Raw genomic sequence first — 13467 nt, forward strand, 5'->3', positions numbered from 1 at the left:
CCAGCCGCCGTCCCATCGTACTCCCTCGGGAGTGCCAGGCGAAGCGCGCCAGAGCCAGACGTCGTAGGAGGAGGAGATGGTTGTATCGGGGGGGGTGTAGGTGGAGAGAGGATACCACTCCTCTCCCATCGGTCCATCCTCTCCATCATCTGGTCCATGGCGGATCCGATGCGATGCAGGACCGATGTATTGTGCTGGACACGTTCCTCCATTGAGGGTAGTGGAGTGCCTGCTGCTCCCGCTGATTCCATGCTCCTTCTGGTGGTGCGGGATTCTGTAATGTCTTGTCTGTAGTGTGACGGAAAGAAGCGCAGGAAGCAGCGAACACTGTGTGGTCATTTTAATGGAACCACCTGTACAAAATAAAAGGTCTCCCAACAACAGGGAAAAATACAATAGACAAGCACAGTCGAACAAACGCAGTCGACACACAGAAAAACAATCCCGCACAATAGGGTGCGGGCCAGCTGAACTAAATAGCCCTCTTAATTGCCTAACTCAGGGCAGGTGAGAAAACATAAAAAAAGGGAAAAACAAAAAGGGAATCGGTGGTAGCTAATAGGCCGGTGACGACGACCGCCGAGCGCCACCCGAGCAGGAGGGGGCGCCACCGTCGGTAGGAATCGTGACACACTCCTGCGTTACCTTGGCTGTGTGCTTAGGGTCGTTGTCCTGTTGGAAGGTGAACCTTCACCCCAGTCTGGGGTCATGAGTGCTCTGGAGCAGGTTTTCATCAACAATTTATTTTCAATTTAAATAAGAAAAACAACAAATAGTTAACAGAGCAACAATAAAATAACAGTAACGAGGCTATATACAGGGGGTACTGGTACAGAGTCAATGTGCAGAGGCACAGGTTAGTCAGAAGTAATCAAGGTAACATGTACATGTAGGTAGAGGTAAAGTGAATATGCATAGATAATAAACAGAGAGTAGCAGCAGCATAAAAATAGGGGGGGGGGGGGGAGTGCAAGTAATCCGGGTAGTCATTTGGTTAGCTGTTCAGGAGACTTATGGCTTGGAGGTAGAAGCTGATAAAAAGCCTTTTGGACCTAGACTTGGCACCCCGGAACCACTTGCCGTGCGGTAGCAGAGTTCAGTCTATGACTAGGGTGGCTGGAGTCTTTGGCTATTTTTAGGGCCTTCCTCTGACATCGCCTGTTATAGAGGTTGATGGGGTCACCTTGGGGTCATGATAGGGGCTGCACCAAATGATTGATGTATTATAATAATTGATAATGCTTATGTTGTATTAATAGAAGGGGGGGCTGTAAGACCCCTGTCCCACTACATTTTTAGGGTCATGGACCACACATTAGCAATATATGCATTATGAAGTTTAAATACTGTTCCACAGTTCTTTTCTAGTCTCTGTTTATATTTGTATGAAAATGACTAACTGCTCTTGACATGCTGGAGTGATGGTGTTGGTGGAAGCTGATACAAATTGTGCTGAAAGTGAGACTGGTGCATTTCTGGTTTCTATTAATCCCATTGTCTATCCAACTCGTGTGGTTCTTCCCAGGACTCAGAGGAATAGGGATAAAGACAGACTCACCCCATCCCCACCAGCATTCCAGGAACCTCAGGAGTTGTTTCTCCCTTTAGCAGGCCATCCCTGGGATCAAATGGATCCCGGAGATTTGCTAAATCTGTTTGATTTCAGAGGAGAATATTATGATTGAAGCTGTGAGACTAATTAGTCTCAAAGGGGAAATGATGGGGCCACCTTGGGGTCATGATAGGGGCTGCAACAAATGATTGAAGCGTTATAATAATTGATTATGCTTATGTTGTATTAATAGAAGGGGAAGGGCTATAAGATCCCTCCCCCACTACATTTATAGGGTCCTGGACCACAGATTAGCATTGTATGCTTTATAAGGTTTAAATACTGTTCCACAGTTCTTTTCTAGTCTCTGCCTCTTATAAGAAACGGTCTGAGAGATGTGTGAGTTATTGCAGTCAAAACAGGGTGTCTGTGAGAAAGCACCTCAAGGCTAAAAGAGATTCATAGACACAGAACCCTGCAGGGGAGTAAAAGAGATAAGAAGCAAGTCAGACATACCACTGTAAGCCACACAGGAGTGGAAAAGTACTGCTGAGCCCTTAGAAAACACTGGACTATTGTTCTCTCCTGCAAGTTTGTATAACTGTATATGCATGGGCTTGGTCTCATGAGTAGAAGGTGTTGACGTAGGCAGTTGCATCACTATTAATAAAGGTTTGATTTATTTACTTGAAGATATTGTCTGATTGCTGATTTCACCAATAAACCAATGATTTACAAGGAACAAGGAACCTACCCCAACAAGGTCCTGGATGGCAGGAAGCTTGGCCCCAGTGACGTACTGGGCCGTACGCACTACCCTCTGTAGTAGCTTGCAGTCGGAGGCCAAGCAGTTGCCATACCAGGCGGTGATGCAACAAGTCAGTTTGCTCTCGATGGTGCAGCTGTAGAACGTTTTGAGGATCTGAGGACCCATGCCAAATCTTTTCAGGGGGAATAGGCATTGTTGTGCCCTCTTCACGACTGTCTTGGTGTGTTTGGACCATGACAGCTCGTTGGTAATGTGGACACCAAGGAACTTAAAGCTCTCAACTTGCTCCACTACAGCTCAGTCGATGAGAATGGGGGCGTGCTCGGCCCTCCTTTTCCTGTAGTCCACGATCATCTCCTTTGTCTTGATCACATTGAGGGAGAGGTTGTTATCCTGTCACCACACTGACAGTTCTCTGGTTGTCTCATCGTTGTCGGTGATCAGGCCTACCGCTGTTGGGTCATCGGCAAACTTAATGATGGTGTTGGAGTCATGGGTGAACAGGGAGTACAGGAGGGGACTGAGCACGCACCCCCAAGGGCCCCCTGTGTTGAGGATCAGCATGGAAGATGTGTTGTTACCTACCCTTACCAACTGGGGGCGGCCCGTCAGGAAGTCCAGGATCCAGTCGCAGAGGGTGGTCTTTAATCCCAGGGTCCTTAGCTTAGCAATGAGCTTTGAGGGCACTATGGTGTTGAACGCTGAGCTGTAGTCAATGAATGGCATTCTCATGTAGGTGTTCCTTTTGTCCAGGTGGGAAAGGGCAGTGTGGAGTGCAATAGAGATTACATCATCTGTGGATCTGTTGGGACGGTATGCAAATTGGAGTGGGTCTAGGGTTTCTGGTATGATGGTGTTGATGTGAGCCATGACCAGCCTTTCACTTTCCGAATGCACTGTATAGCGCTAGAGAGCAGTAAGGTTGTTCCGATGGCCGGGCTCACAGACACACTGCTCCTCCTGAAATAGGACTGGGATAGGTAAACAGAAAAGGTGCTGAATGTAACAGACGTGATCGTACTTCGTAACTCTCTTGCGTTATGTTTTAAAGAAAATACTTTCCAGCCAGCGGTCCCAGTTGATTAGTGTTTATTCTCACAATAGACACAAAGAAGCACATTAGATGTGCAGGACAACATTATGTTGATGGCTATAGATTTGTGATTCGTTGCTTGCATGTCAATATCAGACTGGGTATTTTGTAATCAAACATCATAATGACAAAAATAGTACACAATACAATAAATGTAAGTGCCTGACGATAGACACAAGGAAGCAAATTAGATGTACACATCCCGAGTGGCCTCCTGCTTCACGGTGGGAACCATGCATGTAGAGATCATCCCCTGTGACGTAACGGTCTAACACACTGCATCTCAGTGCTAGAGGCGTCAATACAGACCCCGGTTCGATCCCGGGCTGTATCACAACTGGCCGTGATCGAGAGTCCCATAGGGCGGCGCGCAATTGGCCAAGCGTTGTCCGGTTTAGGGGATGGTTTGTCCGGGGTAGGCCATCATTGTAAAATAAGAATTTGTTCTTAACTGACTTTCCTAGTTAAATAAAAGGTTCAATAAAAATGTAAAAGTATGTTGATGGCTGTAGATTTGTGATTAGTCTGTTAGCATGGAACTATCTGTGAGTTAACAGGGAGCTAATGCGACCATTACAATTAGAGCATGCTAGCGCCCCCCCTTCCACCACCACACACACACACAGCTTTGCCCTCAGAACAGCCTACATTTTCTCTACAAGGTGTCGAAAGCTTTCCACAGGGATGCTGGCCCATGTTGACTTTGTTGATTCCTACAGTTGTGTCAAGTAGGCAGGATGGCCTTCCGGTGGTGGACCATTCTTGATACACACGGCAAACTGTTGAGCATGAAAAACCCAGCAGCGTTGCCGTTCTTGACACAAACCGGTGCGCCTGGCACCTAGTACCAAAGGCACTTAAATATTTTTTCTTTCCCATTCACTCTCTGAATGGCACACATACACAATCCATGTCTTAATTGTCTCAAGGTAAAAATCCTTCTTTAACCTGTCTCCTCCCCTTCATCTACAATTATTGATGTTGATTTAAGAAGTGACATGAACAAGGGATTATCACTGGTGTAAAGTAGTTAAGTAAAAATACTTTAAAGTACTACTTAAGTCGTTTTTTAGGATATCTGTACTTTACTTTACTATTCAAATTTTTATCTGCTTTTACTTCACTTAGATTCCGAAAGAAAAGAATGCACTTTTTACTCCATACATTTTCTCTGACACCCAAAAGTACTCGTTACATTTTGAATGCTTAGCAGTACAGGAAAATTGTGAAATTCAATCAAATGTATTTATATAGCCCTTCTTACATCAGCTGATATATCAAAGTGCTGTACAGAAACCGAGCCTAAAACCCCAAACAGCAAGCAATGCAGGAGTAGAAGCACGGTGGCTAGGAAAAACTCCCTAGAAAGGCCAAAACCTAGGAAGAAACCTAGAGAGGAACCAGCCTATGAGGGGTGGCCAGTCCTCTTCTGGCTGTGCCGGGTGGAGATTATAACAGAACATGGCCAAGATGTTCAAATGTTCATAAATGACCAGCATGGTCAAATAATAGTAGTCAAATAGCATGGTAATAGCATGGTCAAATTCAATCACTTATTAAGAGAACATCTCTGGTCATCACTACTGCCTCTGATCTGGAGGACTCATTAAACACAAATTCTTAGTTTGTAAATTATGTCTGCGTGTTGTAATGTGCCCCTGCCTATCCATAAATAAAATTTAAAAAATACAACTGTGCCGTCTGGTTTACTTAATATAAGCAATTTGAAATTATTTATACTTTTGCTTTTGATATTTAAGTATGTTTTTGCCATTACATTTACTTTGCTGCTTAAGTATATTTAAAACCAAATAGTTTTAGACTTTTTACCCAGGTAGTATTTTACTGGGTGACCTTCACTTTTACTTCAGTCATTTTCTATTAAGGTATCTTTACTTTCACTCAAGTATGACAATTGGGTACTTTTTCCACCACTGGAGATTATAGCTTTCACCTGGTCAGTCTATGTCATGGAAAGAGCAGATGTCCTTCATGTTTTGTATACTCAGTGTATAGCTTTTTGGAAAGAAACTCATCATATATCTCATTATCTGAGTAGAACTAACAAGGACTCGATTAGGGGGGTTGTGGAGGGGGTAGAGAGAGAGAGAGAGAAACAGAGGAAGGCAGGGGAAGGCAGTGTTTGCGTGCTGTATGTGTTTCTGTAATGGAGAAAGAGTTAAAGGGAGGAGATAGTGTTTGTTGTGTGAGTTTGTTTAATGGAGAGAGAGAGAGAAAAAGAGAGGGAGGGAGGGAGAACGGAAAAAAGGGGGAGAGTGTTTGTGTAATGGTCTATGAAAGAATCATTCACCCTCGGTTCTATGACCCAGTCTGCCCTCATCATCCACTTCAATCTGCCTACCTCTTTGTGGGCCTATTATAAAAATCATATGGATGATGCTAATAGCTAGTGACTAAATTTGCATGTAGATTTTTTTATTGTAAAGAAAGTATGAATAACAGACTTGGGGCTCTATTTTAATAAAGCTAACCCAATGGCAGATTATAGCTTCAAGGATGTGTCAGAAATATTTTAGCTATTTACACGATCACAATTTTCGACGCACTTGATGGCGTTGCCACGAAAGGGCTGGGTTTTGATGAATAAACAAGTTGTGGTTTTGTCGAGGCTTGGCCCCTCACTGGCCAATCAGAATGTGCTCCATGGCGAAATATGTGGTTGCTTCAAGTTGTGTATTTACGGTCTTTTATGCACTGCCTTAGTCCGCTATAGTTTGTTAAATGGCTTACAGAGACGAAATAACGAAATGTAGACCTATCCCATCTTTGCTAAATAGGTTAACCTAAACCCATTTGCAGTCCACATTGTTCTAAGTAATTGCATGGCTTCAATAGCATTCACACTGATATAGGGTCTAGGCCTACTGTAATTTGCATTATGGCTGAACATGGACATGCCAAACATTGTCAATAAGCAAGATTCAATTAATTATTGATAAGGCATAAAAAGAGAACGAATAATTCTAATCAAATTATAAACAAAACAAAAACTTGTTTTAAACAGTCTGTCACAGTTACAGGCACCATAATTTATCCAGTGGGCATATAATATTAAAACAAAGCAGATTATGGAGGGTTTTACACACGTCCAAAACGTGACCTGCATGGCTAAAATAATGTGGGCCTGCCTACAATGCATAGATAAAAAGAGAACGTCAGTTCACAGTTTTACTCCTCTAAATCTTGATATTTTAATAAAGCTTTGGTGGTTAAGATTTATTTCTAAGTGGTCTCAGGGGCCAAACCGTTCATCGATAGTCTTGATTACTTCACGATTGCATTAGACGGACACAAAAAAAAAACGTAATTGAGAGCAGGGGAAGCTATACTTGGTTTATAATAAAATAGGGAAAAAACATTTGTTTTTATGTTTCTAAATATGAAGTATGCAGGCACTAAAAGCACATTAGGCTACTGGCGTTCCATACGCATATGGGCAGTGTGCGTCATGGCTGGATAGGCTGTGTTTCTGCTGTCAAAATGCATGCCATAACCAACTGCGTTGCCGCTAAAACCATCTGTTGCTTGGCCTTAAATATCCCTATCAGCGCTGCCTGAAATTAACACTTTGGATCATGTTTTTAAGGACACACCTCAAATATTTCCACCCCACCCATCTGAGTGCAAGAGAGTTTATATAAGACAGGTGTATATAGCCAAACCTGGCGTTAGGGCTGGAAAATGCCAGTGCGTCGGTTTTTACATTACGAAATTGCAAATTAACATGCCGTTTGACACTAGCGCCGCCTTAATGGCCGCCGAAAATGGAGCTCCTGGTTTCCAACACTATCATTCAAATACTTAAGCTTTGCTTGACTGAGCTTGCACTTTTACTCAAATACTATGTTAACCCAGGCCTCCCAAGACAGGGCGGTGGAGGTGGTGACTGGTAGGGTAAACAAACATAACATCAGTCTAACATTCAGATGAAAATCTTTGACAGAGCAGCCACAACACTACTCTGCATTGGGGACCTGGGGATTGTCCCACTTTTGGCAACCAAGGTTGTTTGGGTTCTTTCCCCACTACATCTGGGCAACGTAACAGATAGACATTGATTGTGTAACCCAGCACCTTGTTTGACTGTGTGTGTCTGGGTCTCCTGGCCTCTTTAGCTAGCAGGCCGGCTGATGGAGAGAGTGAGAAAGGGAGAGAGGGAAACCCTTTTGTCCCATCAGCAGGGCCTCAGGTTACACTCCGAGCAGCAGAGGAGAACCTAAACACCCTCTCACAGACAGGGCCTGCCCCTTTGTAAAACTGTAGGTGAGGAAGGCAGAGGTACTGTTGTGTGGTGGGACTGGGTACTGTGACAACAAAACTAACAATTTCTGTTGTCTGTGTAATGGATCAATAAATAACATTTTATTTGTATGGGATTGTATTGATACTGATTCAAATGAAAATGATGTGTGTCTGGAAGTTATGAATTCTGAATTCCTTGAAATTATTACGTTTGTGATGCTGACCTGAACCAAATGAATCCCGGACACATATTAAGCCTAATCCCGGACCACGAAGCTCTAGATTCTCTATTGAGTTTGCTTTTTAGTCCAAGACTGGCCTTAATCTGTGCCCAGTAAACCGGCCCTAAACATTTATGACAGCTTTGGCTTAGTTACTTAACCACACCTAGAAACTGACTGACTAGACATTCCAACCTGGTCTCAGAGCATTTCATAGGGTTAAGGTTAAGTTTAGGAGTTAGGTTAAAGGGTTTTTAAGGTTAGGATTACAATTAAGGTTAGGGTTGGCTAAAAGGGTCAAGGTTAGGGGAAGGGTTAGCTAAAAGGGTTAAGGTTAGGGTTAGGGGAAGAGTTAGCTAACATGCCAAGTAGTTGCAAAGTAGCTAAAAAGTGGTAAGTAGTTGAAAAGTTGCTAATTAGCTAAACTTGTCTGTGATGAGATTCCCACTCGCAACCTGATATGATTTGACAGAACTCCTCAATGTAAAGGAATTTCGGTCTCCCCCCCTGCTTTGAACCTTAATCCAGTGACATGGTTAAATGTTGTTGTTTCCCCCCCACATTGCCCTTGCCCTGTCTATATTCAAGTTATTTTTGCACATTTGTGTACGGAAGCATTTAGCAAGGTCGATTTGTCAGTGGTGGTGCACATCGTATAATGCAATCAAGTACAGACATAGACATAGCCAAGATTTTCCAATTGCATTACACTATATAAAATGCAGTAGGGTGCAGCTTTTTGTCTGAAACAGCAGGTAGCGTAGTGGTTAAGACTGCCGGGCTAGTAACTAAAAGGTTGCTGGTTTGACTCCCTGTGCTGACTAGGTGAAAAAAATCTGTCAATGTGCCCTTGAGCAAGGCACTTAACCTTAATTGCTCCTATAAGTCACTCTGGATAAGAGTGTCTGCTAAATGACTACAACATTTCAAAAATGAAACAGCATGGCAGAAAGGGCTTAGTTCACTGTGTGTCCATGTATGCTACCAACATAACACATTCCTTATATAGTGCACTACTACCTATGGACCTTGGTCAAAAGTAGTGCTCTAGATACATAGGGAATATGGTGCCATTTGGGACAATGGCCAAATTGTCTCATCATATTTTTGGTGGATGGTTTCTACAGGGATGTCTTGTGATAGCAACCTGATCTGTTCCTCAAGAAGAGTTATTCAACAGAACCTGTTTCATTTTCACTGTTCTGCTGTGGAGGTGGATCTAAATGAGAATCTTTATGACCTCTCTTTCCTTTTCTGTCTCGATCTTCCTTTCGCTCTCTCTCTCTATCCCTTTGTCTCTCGTCTCTCTCAGCAACAATGCTTCAGATCAACAAAGAATATTGACTTGTTGGTAAATATCCAGAAGGCTCCTGCTTACCAGGTACTGAACGTGGAACTAACAGCGTTTTAGCAACATTAAATCTTATTCAAATCTGTTTATATACAGGCCCAGGAAGAATAGGGTCATTTAGAAAGGGTTATTAGATATGGTCATTTTCACGTTTTCATAAACTCATAGAACGTTTGGGAACGATGTATAGTAAGGGATTTGTGAAAACTCTATAGGAATATAGAGTGGGAAAGCAGCCGTGCGTTTGGACAATTATTAGAAACTGTAGTAAGTAAAAATCTATTTAAAACATTGTCTCCTCCATGACCAGAGTCTACGCAGACCAGTGCGCCATAGCCAATCAGAGCTACAGTAGGCATTTATGCAAATAAGCCATTTGCCACATGGGCCTGCCATCATTCACTTTGAACTTGCATGTGTATTTACAGGCAGTAGCAACAGTGTGACTTTAGATCAGTAGAACGCATTGTAAATATCCCAGGAGTCCTCTTATATTTGGGACATTTACAGTCCTATTGATCAAACAACCATGAAAAGTTATGCACAAAAGTTATGTCTCTCCCTCAGTTATGCACAACAACAACTAATGCTAGCCAGAGCGCATTGAGCAAAAAATCTAAAGAGGGAACATTAGATAATCCCTCTCAAACTTTTTTAGCTAGTTGGCAGTCAAAACTGCACTGATAAACAATGCCTGTTTGTCCTTCTGCAGCTCTCCCAACCCACGTTTTGACAACTGAATGGGAACTTGCATACCTGCCCAATGCCAAATACATTTGATTGACAACTAAGGGTGCATTCATAATTTGCCTCCAGTGTTCTGGGTTGTTCAAGAATTCAGAGCATTTCGGTCTCCAAGTGTTCAGAGCACACACTGCATGCTCTGGCCCGAGGAGTAGGTTTGATCACAGCATTCATGACAGTTTAGTTTAGCCATTTAGTAGACACTCTTATCCAGAGCAACTTACATGAGATTTTAGGGTAAAGTGCCTTGCTCAAGGGAACATCAACTGACTTTTCACCTAGTTGGCTCTGGGATTTGAACCAGCAACCTTTTGGTTACTAGATCTTAACCGCTAGACTACCTGCTCACAACATCAGTCAAGCACCCAAGGTAACTGGCTAAAGTTGGCTAGCTTGCTAGCTACTTCCAGAGACAAATGAGAGAACGCCTCACTGACCATATTACTCGCCCTAGCAGAGCTGTTTACATGTCATCTAGAGCGTTAGTGAATAACTGTGCTGCTGGCAACAATTGAATTACTTTTTTACTGACGTTGACTGACACTGGTCATATTCAGCGGGTGTTGCGTGTTCGTAAATTCATCAGTTATTCTGCACTCTGGCACACTCGGACGAGAGTGCTCTGAAATTGGAGTAGATAGCCGTAGTGAAATTACGAACACAAGAGGTATGCTAGCTGGATAACAGTTGTTCAATTTCTGCATAGATAGCTAGCTAGCAAAGCATTCATATTTCTTGCTAGCTAACCAAATGACACCTGTATCTCTAGCTGCAGCCACCAAAAAACGATATGAGGGGAAAAAGTCAGTCACTCACCCACTCCTCCAATGACACGATATCCTACCAGCATCTAGCTAGCTAACGTTAAGCTCTGTGTTTTTAGCTTGTTAAATAGCTACATAAATAGATACACTAGCCCAGCGTTTCCCAAACTCGATCCTCGGGACCCGAAGGGGTGCACATTTAGTTTTTTGCCCTAACACTACACAGCTGATTCAAATGATCAAAGCTTGATGATTAGTTGATTATTTTAATAAGCTGTGTAGTGCTAGGGCAAAAATCTAAACGTGCACCCCTTGGTGGCCCGAGGACCAAGTTTGGGAAGCCCTGCGCTATCCTATTTGCCACATTATGACTGACTCATTGCCCTTGATAGTTTGATTGTATTGACATTCCAAGCCTTAGTTACATTAATCTGTTTTTGTCCAAGTTGAAACTTAAACAGTGCATCCCAAATGGGTGGAGGCAGCAAACAATGTACCAATGTAAATTGGAATGGTAGAGTTATGTATTTTATGGAGTCATCAGAATTGTATGGGAAGGTCTGCTCAATCCAAGATTACAACTAATTGATTACAGCATTACCCCAAAAATGCAGGAGGCAGCAGGAGGAGGTAGGGAACTGGTCTGTCTGCCCAAAATAAAGGATCAAATAGGAAAGTATACCAGTTTCATTTGAGGATCAGGATGTTGACATCTGTGCCACAGGGTGTATGAGTTGATATATAAAATGACGCAAGAGTAAAGATTTGTTGCTTTTCAACAAAAATTATTCGACAGAATTCTTGCCAACATCAAAATGTTGAATATTTGGGGCATTCAATCATCGCAACTCAGCAGATTTTGTTGTGGGGATACAGAATCAATAGACCATTTGATTTGGTATTGCCCTCAGGTAGCCTGTTTCTGGTCTCAGGTTCAGGAATGGCTGAAAAAGCATAACATTAATCTAAAATTGACCCTAGAAATAGCATTTTTTGGAGATCTGGAGAGACCTGGTAAGTCAATTACTAATACTCTTAGTAAAAGTATTTATCTTCAACTCGCAATCTATGGCTTCTATTTGATTAGATAGATTCAAATGGTATGTTAAATATCACAGCATAGATGAAAGATATATGGTGCGTAAAAATCCGAAGAGGGTGGTCAGCAGAGATAGGTGGGATGGGCTGAGCGAAGCTGAGGGTTGGGAAGTGGAATTGGAATTGGAGACAAGTGGGCGTGGAGTTGCTGGGCGGGGGATAGAATGACGGTCAAAGACAAAAGTTACAAAATTAAGTCAAAATAAAACAAAACAAAAAGTTTGAATGTGTCATGACTGTCCTGTGAGGATCCGAATGGGTCAGATCAGCTTGGCAATGGATGACAGTAACCAGACCCTCTCTTACCCACAGAGGGGGGGAGGAGGGAGCTGGTGGGGGGTAGATCCAGAGATCATCCCTCTCCAAATTCACACAGGAATGTTCCTTTGTCAACACAGAGACTTTTCCCGCTGAAACTTTAACACGTTCAAAAGCGAATACTGGAACAATATTCCGAACAAAGAACTTGGGGAATGGTCAGAGGCGAGCTATAGAAAACGAATGTTATATTGTTGCTTATTTTGCGGTGTCATTAAAATTGTTATAAAGGAAATACTGTAACTTTAAAAGTATACAGTTGAAGTTGGAAGTTTACATACACCTTAGCCAAATACATTTAAGAAGCTTCTGATAGGCTAATTGACATAATTTGAGTCAATTGGAGGTGTACCTGTGGATGTATTTCAAGGTCTACCTTCAAACTCAGTGCCTCTTTGCTTGACATCATGGGAAAATCAAAAGAAATCAGCCAAGACCTCAGAAAAAAATGTGTAGACCTCCACAAGTCTGGTTCATCCTTGGGAGCAATTTCCAAACACCTGAACGTACCACGTTCATCTGTACAAACAATAGTACGCAAGTATAAACACCATGGGACCACGCAGCCGTCATTACCGCTCAGGAAGGAGACGTGTTCTGTCTCCTAGAGATGAACGTACTTTGGTGTGAAAAGTGCAAATCAATCCCAGAACAACAGCAAAGGACCTTGTGAAGATGCTGGAAGAAACAGGTACAAAAGTATCTATATCCACAGTCAAACGAGTCCTATATCGACATAACCTGAAAGGCCGCTCAGCAAGGAGGAAGCCACTGCTCCAAAACCGCCATAAAAAAGCCAGACTACAGTTTGCAACTGCACATGGGGACAAAGATACTTACTATTTGGAGAAATATCCTCTGGTCTGATGAAACAAAAATAGAACTGTTTGGCCATAATGACCATCGTTATGTTGGGAGGAAAAAGGGGGAGTCTTGCAAGCCGAAGAACACCATCCCAACCGTGAAGCACAGGGGTGGCAGCATCATGTTGTGGGGGTGCTTTGCTGCAGGAGGGACTGGTGCACTTCACAAAATAGATGGGATCATGAGGAAAGAAAATGATGTGGATATATTGAAGCAACATCTCAAGACATCAGTCAGGAAGTTAAAGCTTGGTCGCAAATGGGTCTTCCAAATGGACAATGACCCCAAGCATAGCTCCAAAGTTGTGGCAAAATGGCTTAAGGACAACAAAGTCAAGGTATTGGAGTGGCCATCACAAAGCCCTGACCTCAATCCTATAGAAAATGTGTGGGGAGAACTGAAAATGCGTGTGCGAGCAAGAAAGCCTACA

Source organism: Salmo salar, chromosome ssa20 (genome assembly GCF_905237065.1).
Source record: "Salmo salar chromosome ssa20, Ssal_v3.1, whole genome shotgun sequence".
Taxonomy (NCBI): domain Eukaryota; kingdom Metazoa; phylum Chordata; class Actinopteri; order Salmoniformes; family Salmonidae; genus Salmo; species Salmo salar.